The sequence below is a fragment of the Rhinoderma darwinii genome (assembly GCF_050947455.1).
Source record: "Rhinoderma darwinii isolate aRhiDar2 chromosome 2 unlocalized genomic scaffold, aRhiDar2.hap1 SUPER_2_unloc_27, whole genome shotgun sequence".
In the NCBI taxonomy this organism is placed as follows: domain Eukaryota; kingdom Metazoa; phylum Chordata; class Amphibia; order Anura; family Rhinodermatidae; genus Rhinoderma; species Rhinoderma darwinii.
Window position 1 is genome coordinate 38,371 of NW_027461693.1, and position 14,748 is coordinate 53,118.

Below are 14,748 nucleotides of genomic sequence, written 5' to 3' on the forward strand. Positions count from 1 at the left end.
AAACAACATAATAAAAAGTCAACCGCACCACGGATTCCCAGACAGTCTCCCACACTGGTACTAGCGAGGCCTTAAGCTGTGTAATTTCTGCGATCTGACGAGAGCAGGCACATTCAGCTTAGAATGGCCATTGACATGAAATGCTTTAATCCATAGTCCTTTTTAATCGATTGTGAAACAAAATCTAAACGACATAATAAAAAGTCAACCGCACCACGGATTCCCAGACAGTCTCCCACACTGGTACTAGCGACACCTTAAGCTGTGTAACTTCTGCGATCTGACGAGAGCAGGCACATTCAGCTTAGAATGGCCATTGACGTTGAATGCTTTAATCCATAGTCCTATTTAATCTATTGTGAAACAAAATCTAAACGACATAATAAAAAGTCTACCGCACCACGGATTCCCAGACAGTCTCCCACAATGGTACTAGCGAGGCCTTAAGCTGTGTAACTTCTGCGATCTGACGAGAGCAGGCACATCCAGTTTAGAATGGCCATTGACATTAAATGCTTTAATCCATAGTCCTTTTTAATCGATTGTGAAACAAAATCTAAACGACATAATAAAAATTCAACCGCACCACGGATTCCCAGACAGTCTCCCACACTGGTACTAGCGAGGCCTTAAGCTGTGTAACTTCTGCGATCTGACGAGAGCAGGCACATTCAGCTTAGAATGGCCATTGACGTCAAATGCTTTAATCCATAGTCCTATTTAATCTATTGTGAAACAAAATCTAAACGACATAATAAAAAGTAAACCGCACCACGGATTCCCAGACAGTCTCCCACACTGGTACTAGTGAGGTGTTAAGCTGTGTAACTTCTGCGATCTAACGAGAGCAGGCACATTCAGCTTAGAATGGCCATTGACATTAAATGCTTTAATCCATAGTCCTTTTTAATCGATTGTGAAACAAAATCTAAACGACATAATAAAAAGTCAACCGCACCACGGATTCCCAGACAGTCTCCCACACTGGTACTAGCGAGGCCGTAAGCTGTGTAACTTCTGCGATCTGACGAGAGCAGGCATATTCAGCTTAGAATGGCCATTGACATTAAATGCTTTAATCCATAGTCCTATTTAATCTATTGTGAAACAAAATCTAAACAACATAATAAAAAGTCAACCGCACCACGCATTCACAGACAGTCTCCCACACTGGTACCAGCGAGGCCTTAAGCTATGTAACTTCTGCGATCTGACGAGAGCAGGGACATTCAGCTTAGAATGGCCATTGACATTAAAGGCTTTAATCCATAGTCCTTTTTAATCGATTGTGAAACAAAATCTAAACGACATAATAAAAACTCAACCGCACCACGGATTCCCAGACAGTCTCCCACACTGGTGCTAGCGAGGCCTTACGCTGTGTAACTTCTGCGTTCGGACGAGAGCAGGCACATTCAGCTTAGAATGGCCATTGACGTTAAATGCTTTAATCCATAGTCCTATTTAATCTATTGTGAAACAAAATCTAAACAACATAATAAAAAGTCAACCGCACCACGGATTCCCAGACAGTCTCCCACACTGGTACTAGCGAGGCCTTAAGCTGTGTAACTTCTGCGATCTGACGAGAGCAGGCACATTCAGCTTAGAATGGCCATTGACGTTAAGTGATTTAATCCATAGTCCTATTTAATCTATTGTGAAACAAAATCTAAACGACATAATAAAAAGTCAACCGCACCACGGATTCCCAGACAGTCTCCCACACTGGTACTAGCGAGGCGTTAAGCTGTGTAACTTCTGCGATCTAACGAGAGCAGGCACATTCAGCTTAGAATGAGCATTGACTTTAAATGCTTTAATCCATAGTCCTATTTAATCTATTGTGAAACAAAATCTAAACAACATAATAAAAAGTCAACCGCACCACGGATTCCCAGACAGTCTCCCACACTGGTACTAGCGAGGACTTAAGCTATGTAACATCTGCGTTCTGACGAGAGCAGGCACATTCAGCTTAGAATGGCCATTGACGTTAAATGCTTTAATCCATAGTCCTTTTTAATCGATTGTGAAACAAAATCTAAACAACATAATAAAAAGTCAACCGCACCACGGATTCCCAGACAGTCTCCCACACTGGTACTAGCGAGGCCTTAAGCTGTGTAACTTCTGCGATCTGACGAGAGCAGGCACATTCAGCTTAGAATGGCCATTGACGTTAAGTGATTTAATCCATAGTCCTATTTAATCTATTGTGAAACAAAATCTAAACGACATAATAAAAAGTCAACCGCACCACGGATTCCCAGACAGTCTCCCACACTGGTACTAGGGAGGCGTTAAGCTGTGTAACTTCTGCGATCTAACGAGAGCAGGCACATTCAGCTTAGAATGGCCATTGACATTAAATGCTTTAATCCATAGTCCTTTTTAATCGATTGTGAAACAAAATCTAAACGACATAATAAAAAGTCAACCGCACCACGGATTCCCAGACAGTCTCCCACACTGGTACTAGCGAGGCCTTAAGCTGTGTAACTTCTGCGATCTAACGAGAGCAGGCACATTCAGCTTAGAATGGCCATTGACATTAAAAGCTTTAATCCATAGGCCTATTTAATCTATTGTGAAACAAAATCTAAACAACATAATAAAAAGTCAACCACACCACGGATTCCCAGACAGTCTCCCACACTGGTACTAGCGAGGCCTTAAGCTGTGTAACTTCTGTGATTTGACGAGAGCAGGCACATTCAGCTTAGAATGGCCATTGACATTAAATGCTTTAATCCATAGTCCTTTTTAATCGATTGTGAAACAAAATCTAAACGACATAATAAGTAGTCAACCGCACCACGGATTCCCAGCCAGTCTCCCACACTGGTACTAGCGAGGCCTTAAGCTGTGTAACTTCTGCGATCTGACGAGAGCAAGCACATTCAGCTTAGAATGGCCACTGACATTAAAAGCCTTAATCCATAGTCCTATTTAATCTATTGTGAAACAAAATCTAAACAACATAATAAAAAGGCAACCGCACCACGGATTCCCAGACAGTCTCCCACACTGGTACTAGCGAGGCCTTAAGCTGTGTAACTTCTGTGAACTGACGAGAGCAGGCACATTCAGCTTAGAATGGCCATTTACATCAAATGCTTTAATCCATAGTCCTTTTTAATCGATTGTGAAACAAAATCTAAACGACATAATAAAAAGTCAACCGCACCACGGATTCCCAGACAGTCTCCCACACTGGTACTAGCGAGGCCTTAAGCTGTGTAACTTCTGCGATCTGACGAGAGCAGGCACATTCAGCTTAGAATGGCCATTGACATAAAAAGCCTTAATCCATAGTCCTATTTAATCTATTGTGAAACAAAATCTAAACGACATAATAAAAAGTCAACCGCACCACGGATTCCCAGACAGTCTCCCACACTGGTACTAGCGAGGCCTTAAGCTGTGTAACTTCTGCGATCTGACGAGAGCAGGCACATTCAGCTAAGAATGGCCATTGACATGAAATGCTTTAATCCATAGTCCTTTTTAATCTATTGTGAAACAAAATCTAAACGACATAATAAAAAGTCAACCGCACCACGGATTCCCAGACAGTCTCCCACACTGGTACTAGCGAGGTGTTAAGCTGTGTAACTTCTGCGATCTAACGAGAGCAGGCACATTCAGCTTAGAATGGCCATTGACATTAAATGCTTTAAAACATAGTCCTTTTTAATCGATTGTGAAACAAAATCTAAACGACATAATAAAAAGTCAACCGCACCACGGATTCCCAGACAGTCTCCCACACTGGTACTAGCGAGGCCTTAAGCTGTGTAACTTCTGCGATCTGACGAGAGCAGGCACATTCAGCTTAGAATGGCCATTGACATTAAAAGCCTTAATCCATAGTCCTATTTAATCTATTGTGAAACAAAATCTAAACAACATAATAAAAAGTCAACCGCACCACGGATTCCCAGGCAGTCTCCCACACTGGTACTAGCGAGGCCTTAAGCTGTGTAACTTCTGCGATCTGACGAGAGCAGGGACATTCAGCTTAGAATGGCCATTGACATTAAAGGCTTTAATCCATAGTCCTTTTTAATCGATTGTGAAACAAAATCTAAACGACATAATAAAAATTCAACCACACCACGGATTCCCAGACAGTCTCCCACATTGGTACTAGCGAGGCCTTAAGCTGTGTAACTTCTGCGATCTGACGAGAGCAGGCACATTCAGCTTAGAATGGCCATTGACGTTAAATGCTTTAATCCATAGTCCTATTTAATCTATTGTGAAACAAAATCTAAACGACATAATAAAAAGTCAACCGCACCACGGATTCCCAGACAGTCACCCACACTGGTACTAGCGAGGCCTTAAGCTGTGTAACTTCTGCGATCTGACGAGAGCAGGCACATTCAGCTTAGAATGGCCATTGACATTAAATGCTTTAATCCATAGTCCTTTTTAATCGATTGTGAAACAAAATCTAAACGACATAATAAAAATTCAACCGCTCCACGGATTCCCAGACAGTCTCCCACACTGGTACTAGCGAGGCCTTAAGCTGTGTAACTTCTGCGATCTGACGAGAGCAGGCACATTCAGCTTAGAATGGCCATTGACATTAAATGCTTTAATCCATAGTCCTATTTAATCTATTGTGAAACAAAATCTAAACGACATAATAAAAAGTCAACCGCACCACGGATTCCCAGACAGTCACCCACACTGGTACTAGCGAGGCGTTAAGCTGTGTAACTTCTGCGATCTAACGAGAGAAGGCACATTCAGCTTAGAATGGCCATTGACATTAAAAGCCTTAATCCATAGTCCTATTTAATCTATTGTGAAACAAAATCTAAACAACATAATAAAAAGTCAACCGCACCACGCATTCCCAGACAGTCTCCCATACTGGTACCAGCGAGGCCTTAAGCTGTGTAACTTCTGCGATCTGACGAGAGCAGGGACATTCAGCTTAGAATGGCCATTGACATTAAAGGCTTTAATCCATAGTCCTTTTTAATCGATTGTGAAACAAAATCTAAACGACATAATAAAAACTCAACCGCACCACGGATTCCTAGACAGTCTCCCACACTGGTACTAGCGAGGCGTTAAGCTGTGTAACTTCTGCGATCTAACGAGAGCAGGCACATTCAGCTTAGAATGGCCATTGACTTTAAATGCTTTAATCCATAGTCCTTTTTAATCGATTGTGAAACAAAATCTAAACGACATAATAAAAAGGCAACCGCACCACGGATTCCCAGACAGTCTCCCACACTGGTACTAGCGAGGCCTTAAGCTGTGTAACTTCTGCGATCTGACGAGAGCAGGCACATTCAGCTTAGAATGGCCATTGACATTAAATGCTTTAATCCATAGTCCTTTTTAATCGATTGTGAAACAAAATCTAAACGACATAATAAAAAGGCAACCGCACCACGGATTCCCAGACAGTCTCCCACACTGGTACAAGCGAGGCCTTAAGCTGTGTAACTTCTGCGATCTGACGAGAGCAGGCACATTCAGCTTAGAATGGCCATTGACATTAAATCCTTTAATCCATAGTCCTTTTTAATCGATTGTGAAACAAAATCTAAACGACATAATAAAAAGTCAACCGCACCACGGATTCCCAGACAGTCTCCCACACTGGTACTAGCGAGGCCTTAAGCTGTGTAATTTCTGCGATCTGACGAGACCAGGCACATTCAGCTTAGAATGGCCATTGACATTAAATGCTTTAATCCATAGTCCTTTTTAATTGATTGTGAAACAAAATCTAAACGACATAATAAAAAGTCAACCGCACCACGGATTCCCAGACAGTCTCCCACACTGGTACTAGCGAAGCCTTAAGCTGTGTAACTTCTGCAATTTGACGAGAGAAGGGACATTCAGCTTAGAATGGCCATTGACATTAAATGCTTTAATCCATAGTCCTTTTTAATCGATTGTGAAACAAAATCTAAACGACATAATAAAAATTCAACCGCACCACGTATTCCCAGGCAGTCTCCCACACTGGTACTAGCGAGGCCTTAAGCTGTGTAACTTCTGCGATCTGACGAGAACAGGCACATTCAGCTTAGAATGGCCATTGACGTTAAGTGCTTTAATCCATAGTCCTATTTAATCTATTGTGAAACAAAATCTAAATGACATAATAAAAAGTCAACCGCACCACGGATTCCCAGACAGTCTCCCACACTGGTACTAGCGAGGCGTTAAGCTGTGTAACTTCTGCGATCTAACGAGAGCAGGTACATTCAGCTTAGAATGGCCATTGACATTAAATGCTTTAATCCATAGTCCTTTTTAATCGATTGTGAAACAAAATCTAAACGACATAATAAAAAGTCAACCGCACCACGGATTCCCAGACAGTCTCCCACACTGGTACTAGAATAAGGAGAAAAAAGCCACGGCGCCACTAGGTGTGGATCAAGGAAATTGGAGGTGAGATAGGGAAGGGGATATATATTCTCACCGTGAGGTTGGAGGAGTTCAGCACTGGATTCCACGGGGTAGCTGCTGCCAGATCCGGGCCGGTCACCAGGGTGACCGCTTGGGTACGAGAGAATGCAAATAAAACAAGCGGATCTATATCGGGCCAGTTCAGTTTTCGCGTTTTTTTACCTAATTGTTTAATCTGAACTGGCCCTATATAAACTTGTGTCTTGCTTTCTGTATCCCTATGCCTGATGAAAGCGCCAGTTCGGCGCTGAAACGCGTTGCGAATAAAAGAGTTTATTCAAACTTAAAACTTGACTTCGGGCATTTATCTCGTCCACATCAATCAGCAGCGCCGATATAGATCCGCTTGTTTTATTTGCATTCTCTCGTACCCAAGCGGTCACCCTGGTGACCGGCCCGGATCTGGCAGCAGCTACCCCGTGGAATCCAGTGCTGAACTCCTCCAACCTCACGGTGAGAATATATATCCCCTTCCCTATCTCACCTCCAATTTCCTTGATCCACACCTAGTGGCGCCGTGGCTTTTTTCTCCTTATTCTACCCCAGATCGGATTGCATCTGCCCCGCAAAGCAGTTACTCCGACTTCAGGAGCACCGCACCAACTACTCCCGGTGACCTCTCCGGTCTGTTTTTGATCAGCGAGCAGACTCCTGCACTGGCAGCCGCTATTTGGGATCTACTACACTTGAACAATCTTCTCCGATTAACACCTCTTGACAACTGTTTGGAGTTACCATCACTACTCTTGAACGACGTCTGAGAACATCTACAAGCATCTGCAACTACCATCCACGATGTTGGATTTCATCAATGAAAGGAGCCTTCTTCGTGAACGTCTCATCTTCGAATCTATTGGGACCGACATCCTGCCGGGACACTCTCACGTAGTGAGTAACACCTCATCGTTTGAGGAAACCCAAAAGATGACAAATTTGTACCTTTCCCTTGAGGACCTCCTGAAAAAAGAGGCCCTACAGAATATTGACTGCCAATTTCTATTGTTGTACATCTCTGGCAATATTACCCCTAGGGGTTTAAGGCTTTCAATCACTAACCCCTACCCTACAGACACAAATTTTAGTACTGACTGGAAGTCCTTTATAGATGCTTGTCATTTAGGCTTCCTAGAAAGATTACTCACTAAACGAACATCACTCAGCAATACCTTACTATCAGAGATCTCTGTTATCAAGGAACAACTACTACTCTATAGCGATCACTGTGATTTCCCCAAGCTGGAGGAATCCACCAGTAAAAGACTAATCTTATATGAAAAGGATCTCATTTGGAGAAAAGTCAAAAAATTCAAAAGAGACCAATCAGACTATGCCAGTAACCCCACAGGCGAATGGAAATCAAGCATCATTCCTCCGGTACACAAGGACACCACCGTATCCGATCACAACATCATTGCTAATAGGAACATTCCAAGCTTATCCATTCATACCACTCCTCGGAATAGGGTCACAACCCACAGTAGGTCCTTCAGGAATAGCTCCAAGTCTAGACCCAATTTAAATGATAGAACTATAGCACACAGAAGAGAGGATATTTTGGAGATCCAAAAACACCCTCTGAGAACAGACACCCCAATCATGGTCCCAAGCATACGGTGTGCTAACACGGTCACAACTCCCACCCTTCATCACGTTTCACAACCAAACCTACCCTTCAAGTGCAGTCACTTTAGTCCCAAAATACCCATGAACGCATTTAAATCCTCCGAGTTAGCAATACACCTATCTAAGCTCCCTTCCGTATCTGAACCAATGGAAGTACCCCCAACCTCCATTGACCTTTCCCACACATGTTTGATCAATGACTCCATTGACGAGGAGGATGGTAACCATTTTCCATCCCTCCTCGAATTATCAATCCATGACACTCCCTTTTTTTCCAACCCCAATTCACCTGACGATCATTCTTTTAGTCCTACAGAGGAGCGCAACATCACCCAGGGGTCCAATAACCCCAGCACTGATTTGGCTACCTCGGTTTTTGACATTACATATGCAGCGGCATCTTTTTTAGGACTACCCTCCCAACTAGTCAGACCTCCATTAACTCCCACTGTCGTGAGCAAGGATACACTGATCCCTTACATTATGAGCCCCAAAGCTCAAACTATCACCAGTTTCTTCCCCAAAATCCAGAAAATCTCTACCAAAAGGAAACTAGGTACAGACCCAGAGGACGAAGAGGGGGTAAAAAGCGACACAAAACAACATCCATCCCTGAACAAAAAGAGGAATCTTGTCCAGCAATAAAAATAAAAATATTCAATCTGTCATTACATACTCTGAGCAGTGATGAACGCAGTCTCTTGAATAAAGGCCTTTCGTTCTGCCCTACATCGTCAACCAATAACTTTGAGCTTTTCATGGACCTCAATAGATTCACAAGAAAGCTTACCCTCACCAGACATTTTGCCATGACTAAACTCATCCCCACATCCAGCACAACCATAGAATTATCTGAAAACCCAATCTCACCCAGGGCCATTCCAGTAGAAGTCCACCCCAAATCCAGTTTTTACCCAACCCACCACCAAGGCCCTATGATTGAAACTTTTACGTCCCTGGTAAGTAATGAGTTTAGAACTCTAGATCTACCGTCCCATTACCCTGACAACTTAAATACGCATGAAAGGAAGGCCATGAGGGACCTCCAAAAAAATCAAGATATCATAATTCGCCCGGCTGATAAAGGAGGGGGCATAGTCGTTCAGGATAAAGAAAAATACCTCAAAGAGACTATGAGGATTCTGAGCGACACTACATTTTATAGCAAATTGAGCACAAATCCACTATCTACTTACATACTGGAATACCAGAATCTGATTGAGTCAGCATCCTCATCAGGATTGATAAATAAAAAAGAAAAACGGTTCCTTTCTGTTACATTTCCAAACATGCCCTTCATTTACCACCTACCTAAGATTCACAAATCACTTACAGATCCCCCCGGGCGTCCCATCATCTCGGGAATAGGTTCCCTCACCAGCAACCTCTCACACTTCATTGACCTTCATCTTCAACCCCTAGTTCTTACCCTACCATCCCATCTCAAAGACTCTACACAACTGATCAGAGACCTTAATGATTTAAAAATTGATCCTTCAGCATCCCCAGTTTGTTTTTTGACAGCAGATGTAACCACCCTATATAGCAATATCCCGCACAATAAAGGCATAGAAGTAGCCCATTCATTTCTTTCCCTAATTAACACCATCTCCAAACCCCAGGTTGATTTTCTAACAAACTGCATTGACTTTATTCTTAAACACAACATCTTCAGTTTTGACAATAAATTCTACCATCAAATAAAAGGGTGTGCAATGGGAAGCCGTTTTGCACCATCCTATGCAAACCTGTATATGGGGTCGTTTGAAAAAACATACATCTATGGCGAACACCCCTATAAAAGTAACATACTATTATACAAACGCTACATCGATGACCTGTTTCTAATTTGGAAAGGCACTGAGGAGGAAGCTATGCGCTTCATCGAAACCCTTAACAAAAATAATTACGATCTAACATTTACATACACATTCTCCCCCACATCTATAGACTTTTTGGATCTCACGATCAATTACGATAACGTCAATAATAAATTTACAACGAGAACACACTTCAAACAAGTTGACGTTAACAGTTATATTGACTTCAGAAGCGCCCACCACCGCCCCTGGTTGAAAAACATACCTTTTGGTCAATTCAGGAGGATTAGAAAAAATTGCAGTACTGACAAAGATTTTAACAAAGAATGCTCAATCCTCGAAAAAAGATTCAGAGACAAAGGTTTCCCAACTAACCTTATAAAAGGTGCACGATCCAAAGCTTCAGAACTTACTCAAGTGTCATGTCTGAACCCCTCTATTAAGAATTCCAAATTAAGCACTAATAGCTCTAATCTTAACTTCATCACTACTTACAATAGAGGCAATAAAACAATTAGGAACATTCTGTCCAAACATTGGCACATCCTTAAAAGCGACCCATACCTAAAAGATACATTATCATGCAAACCGAATATTACCTTCAGACGATCCCTGACCTTAAAAAATATTCTGGCTCCTAGCAGAGTAAGGAAGCATCTTATACCACATACTAACTTTCTTTCTGATATAAAAGGGTCATATAAATGTGGACACTCACGCTGCCTGTGCTGCAATTCCATCAGCCATAAAAAATATAACTACACTTCCACAGTTACCAAAGAATCCTTCACTATACAAACTTTCCTTAACTGTGGCAGCTCATACATCATTTATCTATTAGAGTGCCCGTGCCAATTGCAGTATATTGGAAGAACAACCCAATGTCTAATAACCAGGGTTAACAACCATCGGTTTAATGTAAACACTGGTTACCTTAAACACAGCATTTCCCGACATTTTCTCCAAAAACATGACTGCCAATTTAACAAAATCAAAATCACACCAATAGAACACATTAACATTGATGTCCCAAACAGATTTAGCAAGCTGAAACAAAGGGAAAACTACTGGATCTTTAAAATGAACACACTTCATCCTCTTGGTTTAAACGACATCGCAGAGTCCTCTTTGGACTAATTAATTCACTAGTTGCTTAATAAATCATCATTGAAACACCTTATGAAATCATATACCTTCCTTAAATTAATTAAATAAATTAGTTGCAGTACCCCGTCACACCTCATCTCCAAACAGTTTTCCGTGTATTATTATTATTATTCTTTATTTTGTATCACCCATCGCATATTCGCGTTTGTTTGTTTGTTTATTTATTCTTTTTCAAATAAATAAAAAGCTTAATGTGCCATATTTTTGTTCTTTGAATATTGGCATAGACTACCGCACTACTGTCCTTATTCTATAAAAACTGCCCAGCGTTCTATATAAGTAAACGCCGACAGGTGACAAATTAGCATATGGGCCATATCATGGCCCTAGTTTACATCTAATATTCTATCCTCACTCACCCTTCCTTCGATCCCCATACTTCTATACTTCTTTTCTCCTTTCTTTTTTGGAACAGTCGTTCTCAGGTCCCGTTCCTGTCCGAGCAAATCCACGACCCTTGACGTAATGCGGTTCACCATGCGTTCCACCCTATGCGGTTCACCATGCGTTCCATCCGGTATGGAGCACCTCGGCTTCCGTAACACATCTGGTCTCCGTGGCAACATGTAAACATTTCAACTGACATACTATACTACTCCCCAGACATATCCTTCATTCACGAATGCATCAATAAAATCATGTTTTCACTCACTCTTAACTATTGTTTTAAACTTTTGAATGACAAACTGTCTTTTATACACTGCACTTAGTTTTAGTTTACTACGTTCCATTATCATCTCCCGATAGGACGTATAGTCCCTTATTAATTATACCCTTTTACTTATGTATTAAAACTTTCGTTTATTTATAGTATATCAGATCGCTCAATGTGAACTTTGACCCTCCGATATGTTTTCGCGGTTTTTTACCTAATTGTTTAATCTGAACTGGCCCTATATAAACTTGTGTCTTGCTTTCTGTATCCCTATGCCTGATGAAAGCGCCAGTTCGGCGCTGAAACGCGTTGCGAATAAAAGAGTTTATTCAAACTTAAAACTTGACTTCGGGCATTTATCTCGTCCACATCAATCAGCAGCGCCGATATAGATCCGCTTGTTTTATTTGCATTCTCTCACACTGGTACTAGCGAGGCCTTAAGCTGTGTAACGACATAATAAAAAGTCAACCGCACCACGGATTCCCAGACAGTCTCCCACACTGGTACTAGCGAGGCCTTAAGCTGTGTAACTTCTGCATTCGGACGAGAGCAGGCACATTCAGCTTAGAATGGCCATTGACGTTAAATGCTTTAATCCATAGTCCTATTTAATCTATTGTGAAACAAAATCTAAACGACATAATAAAAAGTCAACCGCACCACGGATTCACAGACAGTCTCCCACACTGGTACTAGCGAGGCCTTAAGCTGTGTAATTTCTGCGATCTGACGAGAGCAGGCACATTCATCTTAGAATGGCCATTGACATTAAATGCTTTAATCCATAGTCCTTTTTAATCGATTGTGAAACAAAATCTAAACGACATAATAAAAATTCAACCGCACCACGGATTCCCAGACAGTCTCCCACACTGGTACTAGCGAGGCGTTAAGCTGTGTAACTTCTGCGATCTAACGAGAGCAGGCACATTCAGCTTAGAATGGCCATTGACTTTAAATGCTTTAATCCATAGTCCTTTTTAATCGATTGTGAAACAAAATCTAAACAACATAATAAAAAGTCAACCGCACCACGGATTCCCAGACAGTCTCCCATACTAGTACTAGCGAGGCCTTAAGCTGTGTAACTTCTGCGATCTGACGACAGCAGGCACATTCAGCTTAGAATGGCCATTGACGTTAAATGCTTTAATCCATAGTCCTATTTAATCTATTGTGAAACAAAATCTAAACGACATAATAAATAGTCAACCGCACCACGGATTCCCAGACAGTCTCCCACACTGGTACTAGCGAGGCCTTAAGCTGTGTAACTTCTGCGTTCGGACGAGAGCAGGCACATTCAGCTTAGAATGGCCATTGACGTTAAATGCGTTAATCCATAGTCCTATTTAATCTATTGTGAAACAAAATCTAAACGACATAATAAAAAGTCAACCGCACCACGGATTCCCGGACAGTCTCCCACACTGGTACTAGCGAGGCGTTAAGCTGTGTAACTTCTGCGATCTAACGAGAGCAGGCACATTCAGCTTAGAATGGCCATTGACTTTAAATGCTTTAATCCATAGTCCTTTTTAATCGATTATGAAACAAAATCTAAACGACATAATAAAGAGTCAACCGCACCACGGATTCCCAAACAGTCTCCCACACTGGTACTAGCGAGGCCTTAAGCTGTGTAACTTCTGCGATCTGACGAGAGCAGGCACATTCAGCTTAGAATGGCCATTGACATTAAACGCTTTAATCCATAGTCCTTTTTAATCGATTGTGAAACAAAATCTAAACGACATAATAAAAAGTCAACAGCACCACGGATTCCCAGACAGTCTCCCACACTGGTACTAGCGAGGCCTTAAGCTGTGTAATTTCTGCGATCTGACGAGAGCAGGGACATTCAGCTTAGAATGGCCATTGACATTAAATGCTTTAATCCATAGTCCTTTTTAATCGATTGTGAAAAAAAATCTAAACGACATAATAAAAATTCAACCGCACAACGGATTCCGAGACAGTCTCCCACACTGGTACTAGCGAGGCCTTAAGCTGGGTAACTTCTGCGATCTGACGAGAGCAGGCACATTCAGCTTAGAATGGCCATTGACATGAAATGATTTAATCCATAGTCCTATTTAATCTATTGTGAAACAAAATCTAAACGACATAATAAAATGTCAACCGCACCACGGATTCCCAGACAGTCTCCCACACTGGTACTAGGGAGGCGTTAAGCTGTGTAACTTCTGCGATCTAACGAGAGCAGGCATATTCAGCTTAGAATGGCCATTGACGTGAAATGATTTAATCCATAGTCCTATTTAATCGATTGTGAAACAAAATCTAAACGACATAATAAAAAGTCAACCGCACCACGGATTCCCAGACAGTCTCCCACACTGGTACTAGCGAGGCCTTAAGCTGTGTAACTTCTGCGATCTGACGAGAGCAGGCACATTCAGCTTAGAATGACCATTGACGTTGAATGATTTAATCCATAGTCCTATTTAATCTATTGTGAAACAAAATCTAAACAACATAATAAAAAGTCAACCGCACCACGGATTCCCAGACAGTCTCCCACACTGGTACTAGGGAGGCCTTAAGCTGTGTAACTTCTGCGATCTAACGAGAGCAGGCACATTCAGCTTAGAATGGCCATTGACATTAAATGCTTTAATCCATAGTCCTTTTTAATCGATTGTGAAACAAAATCTAAACGACATAATAAAAAGTCAACCGCACCACGGATTCCCAGACAGTCTCCCACACTGGTACTAGCGAGGCCTTAAGCTGTGTAACTTCTGCGATCTGACGAGAGCAGGCACATTCAGCTTAGAATGGCCATTGACATTAAAAGCCTTAATCCATAGTCCTATTTAATCTATTGTGAAACAAAATCTAAACGACATAATAAAAAGTCAACAGCACCACGGATTCCCAGACAGTCTCCCACACTGTTACTAGCGAGGCCTTAAGCTGTGTAACTTCTGCGATCTGACGAGAGCAGGCACATTCAGCTTAGAATGGCCATTGACATGAAATGCTTTAATCCATAGT

At 41.8% G+C, this 14,748-nt stretch overlaps 39 pseudogenes; all 39 read right to left on the bottom strand.

The window, feature by feature from the left end:
- Positions 1–16: 16 nt before the first annotated feature.
- On the bottom strand, positions 17–135 carry LOC142675789 (5S ribosomal RNA; annotated as a pseudogene).
- Positions 136–202: 67 nt separating this feature from the next.
- On the bottom strand, positions 203–321 carry LOC142675206 (5S ribosomal RNA; annotated as a pseudogene).
- Positions 322–388: 67 nt separating this feature from the next.
- On the bottom strand, positions 389–507 carry LOC142675828 (5S ribosomal RNA; annotated as a pseudogene).
- Positions 508–574: 67 nt separating this feature from the next.
- LOC142675647 (5S ribosomal RNA) lies at positions 575–693 on the bottom strand (annotated as a pseudogene).
- A 253-nt stretch (positions 694–946) lies between these two features.
- Positions 947–1,065, bottom strand: LOC142675728 (5S ribosomal RNA; annotated as a pseudogene).
- Positions 1,066–1,132: 67 nt separating this feature from the next.
- Positions 1,133–1,251, bottom strand: LOC142675348 (5S ribosomal RNA; annotated as a pseudogene).
- Positions 1,252–1,504: 253 nt separating this feature from the next.
- LOC142675172 (5S ribosomal RNA) lies at positions 1,505–1,623 on the bottom strand (annotated as a pseudogene).
- A 253-nt stretch (positions 1,624–1,876) lies between these two features.
- LOC142675219 (5S ribosomal RNA) lies at positions 1,877–1,995 on the bottom strand (annotated as a pseudogene).
- Positions 1,996–2,062: 67 nt separating this feature from the next.
- On the bottom strand, positions 2,063–2,181 carry LOC142675184 (5S ribosomal RNA; annotated as a pseudogene).
- Positions 2,182–2,248: 67 nt separating this feature from the next.
- LOC142675366 (5S ribosomal RNA) lies at positions 2,249–2,367 on the bottom strand (annotated as a pseudogene).
- A 67-nt stretch (positions 2,368–2,434) lies between these two features.
- On the bottom strand, positions 2,435–2,553 carry LOC142675454 (5S ribosomal RNA; annotated as a pseudogene).
- A 67-nt stretch (positions 2,554–2,620) lies between these two features.
- LOC142675365 (5S ribosomal RNA) lies at positions 2,621–2,739 on the bottom strand (annotated as a pseudogene).
- Positions 2,740–2,806: 67 nt separating this feature from the next.
- Positions 2,807–2,925, bottom strand: LOC142675814 (5S ribosomal RNA; annotated as a pseudogene).
- A 253-nt stretch (positions 2,926–3,178) lies between these two features.
- On the bottom strand, positions 3,179–3,297 carry LOC142675197 (5S ribosomal RNA; annotated as a pseudogene).
- A 67-nt stretch (positions 3,298–3,364) lies between these two features.
- Positions 3,365–3,483, bottom strand: LOC142675450 (5S ribosomal RNA; annotated as a pseudogene).
- A 67-nt stretch (positions 3,484–3,550) lies between these two features.
- LOC142675253 (5S ribosomal RNA) lies at positions 3,551–3,669 on the bottom strand (annotated as a pseudogene).
- Positions 3,670–3,736: 67 nt separating this feature from the next.
- Positions 3,737–3,855, bottom strand: LOC142675209 (5S ribosomal RNA; annotated as a pseudogene).
- A 67-nt stretch (positions 3,856–3,922) lies between these two features.
- Positions 3,923–4,041, bottom strand: LOC142675419 (5S ribosomal RNA; annotated as a pseudogene).
- Positions 4,042–4,108: 67 nt separating this feature from the next.
- LOC142675898 (5S ribosomal RNA) lies at positions 4,109–4,227 on the bottom strand (annotated as a pseudogene).
- Positions 4,228–4,294: 67 nt separating this feature from the next.
- LOC142675740 (5S ribosomal RNA) lies at positions 4,295–4,413 on the bottom strand (annotated as a pseudogene).
- Positions 4,414–4,480: 67 nt separating this feature from the next.
- On the bottom strand, positions 4,481–4,599 carry LOC142675883 (5S ribosomal RNA; annotated as a pseudogene).
- Positions 4,600–4,852: 253 nt separating this feature from the next.
- LOC142675707 (5S ribosomal RNA) lies at positions 4,853–4,971 on the bottom strand (annotated as a pseudogene).
- Positions 4,972–5,224: 253 nt separating this feature from the next.
- Positions 5,225–5,343, bottom strand: LOC142675563 (5S ribosomal RNA; annotated as a pseudogene).
- Positions 5,344–5,410: 67 nt separating this feature from the next.
- Positions 5,411–5,529, bottom strand: LOC142675772 (5S ribosomal RNA; annotated as a pseudogene).
- A 67-nt stretch (positions 5,530–5,596) lies between these two features.
- Positions 5,597–5,715, bottom strand: LOC142675689 (5S ribosomal RNA; annotated as a pseudogene).
- A 253-nt stretch (positions 5,716–5,968) lies between these two features.
- LOC142675614 (5S ribosomal RNA) lies at positions 5,969–6,087 on the bottom strand (annotated as a pseudogene).
- A 67-nt stretch (positions 6,088–6,154) lies between these two features.
- LOC142675815 (5S ribosomal RNA) lies at positions 6,155–6,273 on the bottom strand (annotated as a pseudogene).
- Positions 6,274–12,189: 5,916 nt separating this feature from the next.
- On the bottom strand, positions 12,190–12,308 carry LOC142675534 (5S ribosomal RNA; annotated as a pseudogene).
- A 67-nt stretch (positions 12,309–12,375) lies between these two features.
- LOC142675890 (5S ribosomal RNA) lies at positions 12,376–12,494 on the bottom strand (annotated as a pseudogene).
- A 67-nt stretch (positions 12,495–12,561) lies between these two features.
- Positions 12,562–12,680, bottom strand: LOC142675340 (5S ribosomal RNA; annotated as a pseudogene).
- A 67-nt stretch (positions 12,681–12,747) lies between these two features.
- On the bottom strand, positions 12,748–12,866 carry LOC142675849 (5S ribosomal RNA; annotated as a pseudogene).
- A 67-nt stretch (positions 12,867–12,933) lies between these two features.
- Positions 12,934–13,052, bottom strand: LOC142675519 (5S ribosomal RNA; annotated as a pseudogene).
- A 67-nt stretch (positions 13,053–13,119) lies between these two features.
- LOC142675222 (5S ribosomal RNA) lies at positions 13,120–13,238 on the bottom strand (annotated as a pseudogene).
- A 67-nt stretch (positions 13,239–13,305) lies between these two features.
- Positions 13,306–13,424, bottom strand: LOC142675445 (5S ribosomal RNA; annotated as a pseudogene).
- Positions 13,425–13,491: 67 nt separating this feature from the next.
- On the bottom strand, positions 13,492–13,610 carry LOC142675857 (5S ribosomal RNA; annotated as a pseudogene).
- A 439-nt stretch (positions 13,611–14,049) lies between these two features.
- LOC142675456 (5S ribosomal RNA) lies at positions 14,050–14,168 on the bottom strand (annotated as a pseudogene).
- Positions 14,169–14,235: 67 nt separating this feature from the next.
- LOC142675769 (5S ribosomal RNA) lies at positions 14,236–14,354 on the bottom strand (annotated as a pseudogene).
- Positions 14,355–14,421: 67 nt separating this feature from the next.
- Positions 14,422–14,540, bottom strand: LOC142675221 (5S ribosomal RNA; annotated as a pseudogene).
- A 67-nt stretch (positions 14,541–14,607) lies between these two features.
- On the bottom strand, positions 14,608–14,726 carry LOC142675451 (5S ribosomal RNA; annotated as a pseudogene).
- Between the last annotated feature and the right edge of the window lie 22 nt (positions 14,727–14,748).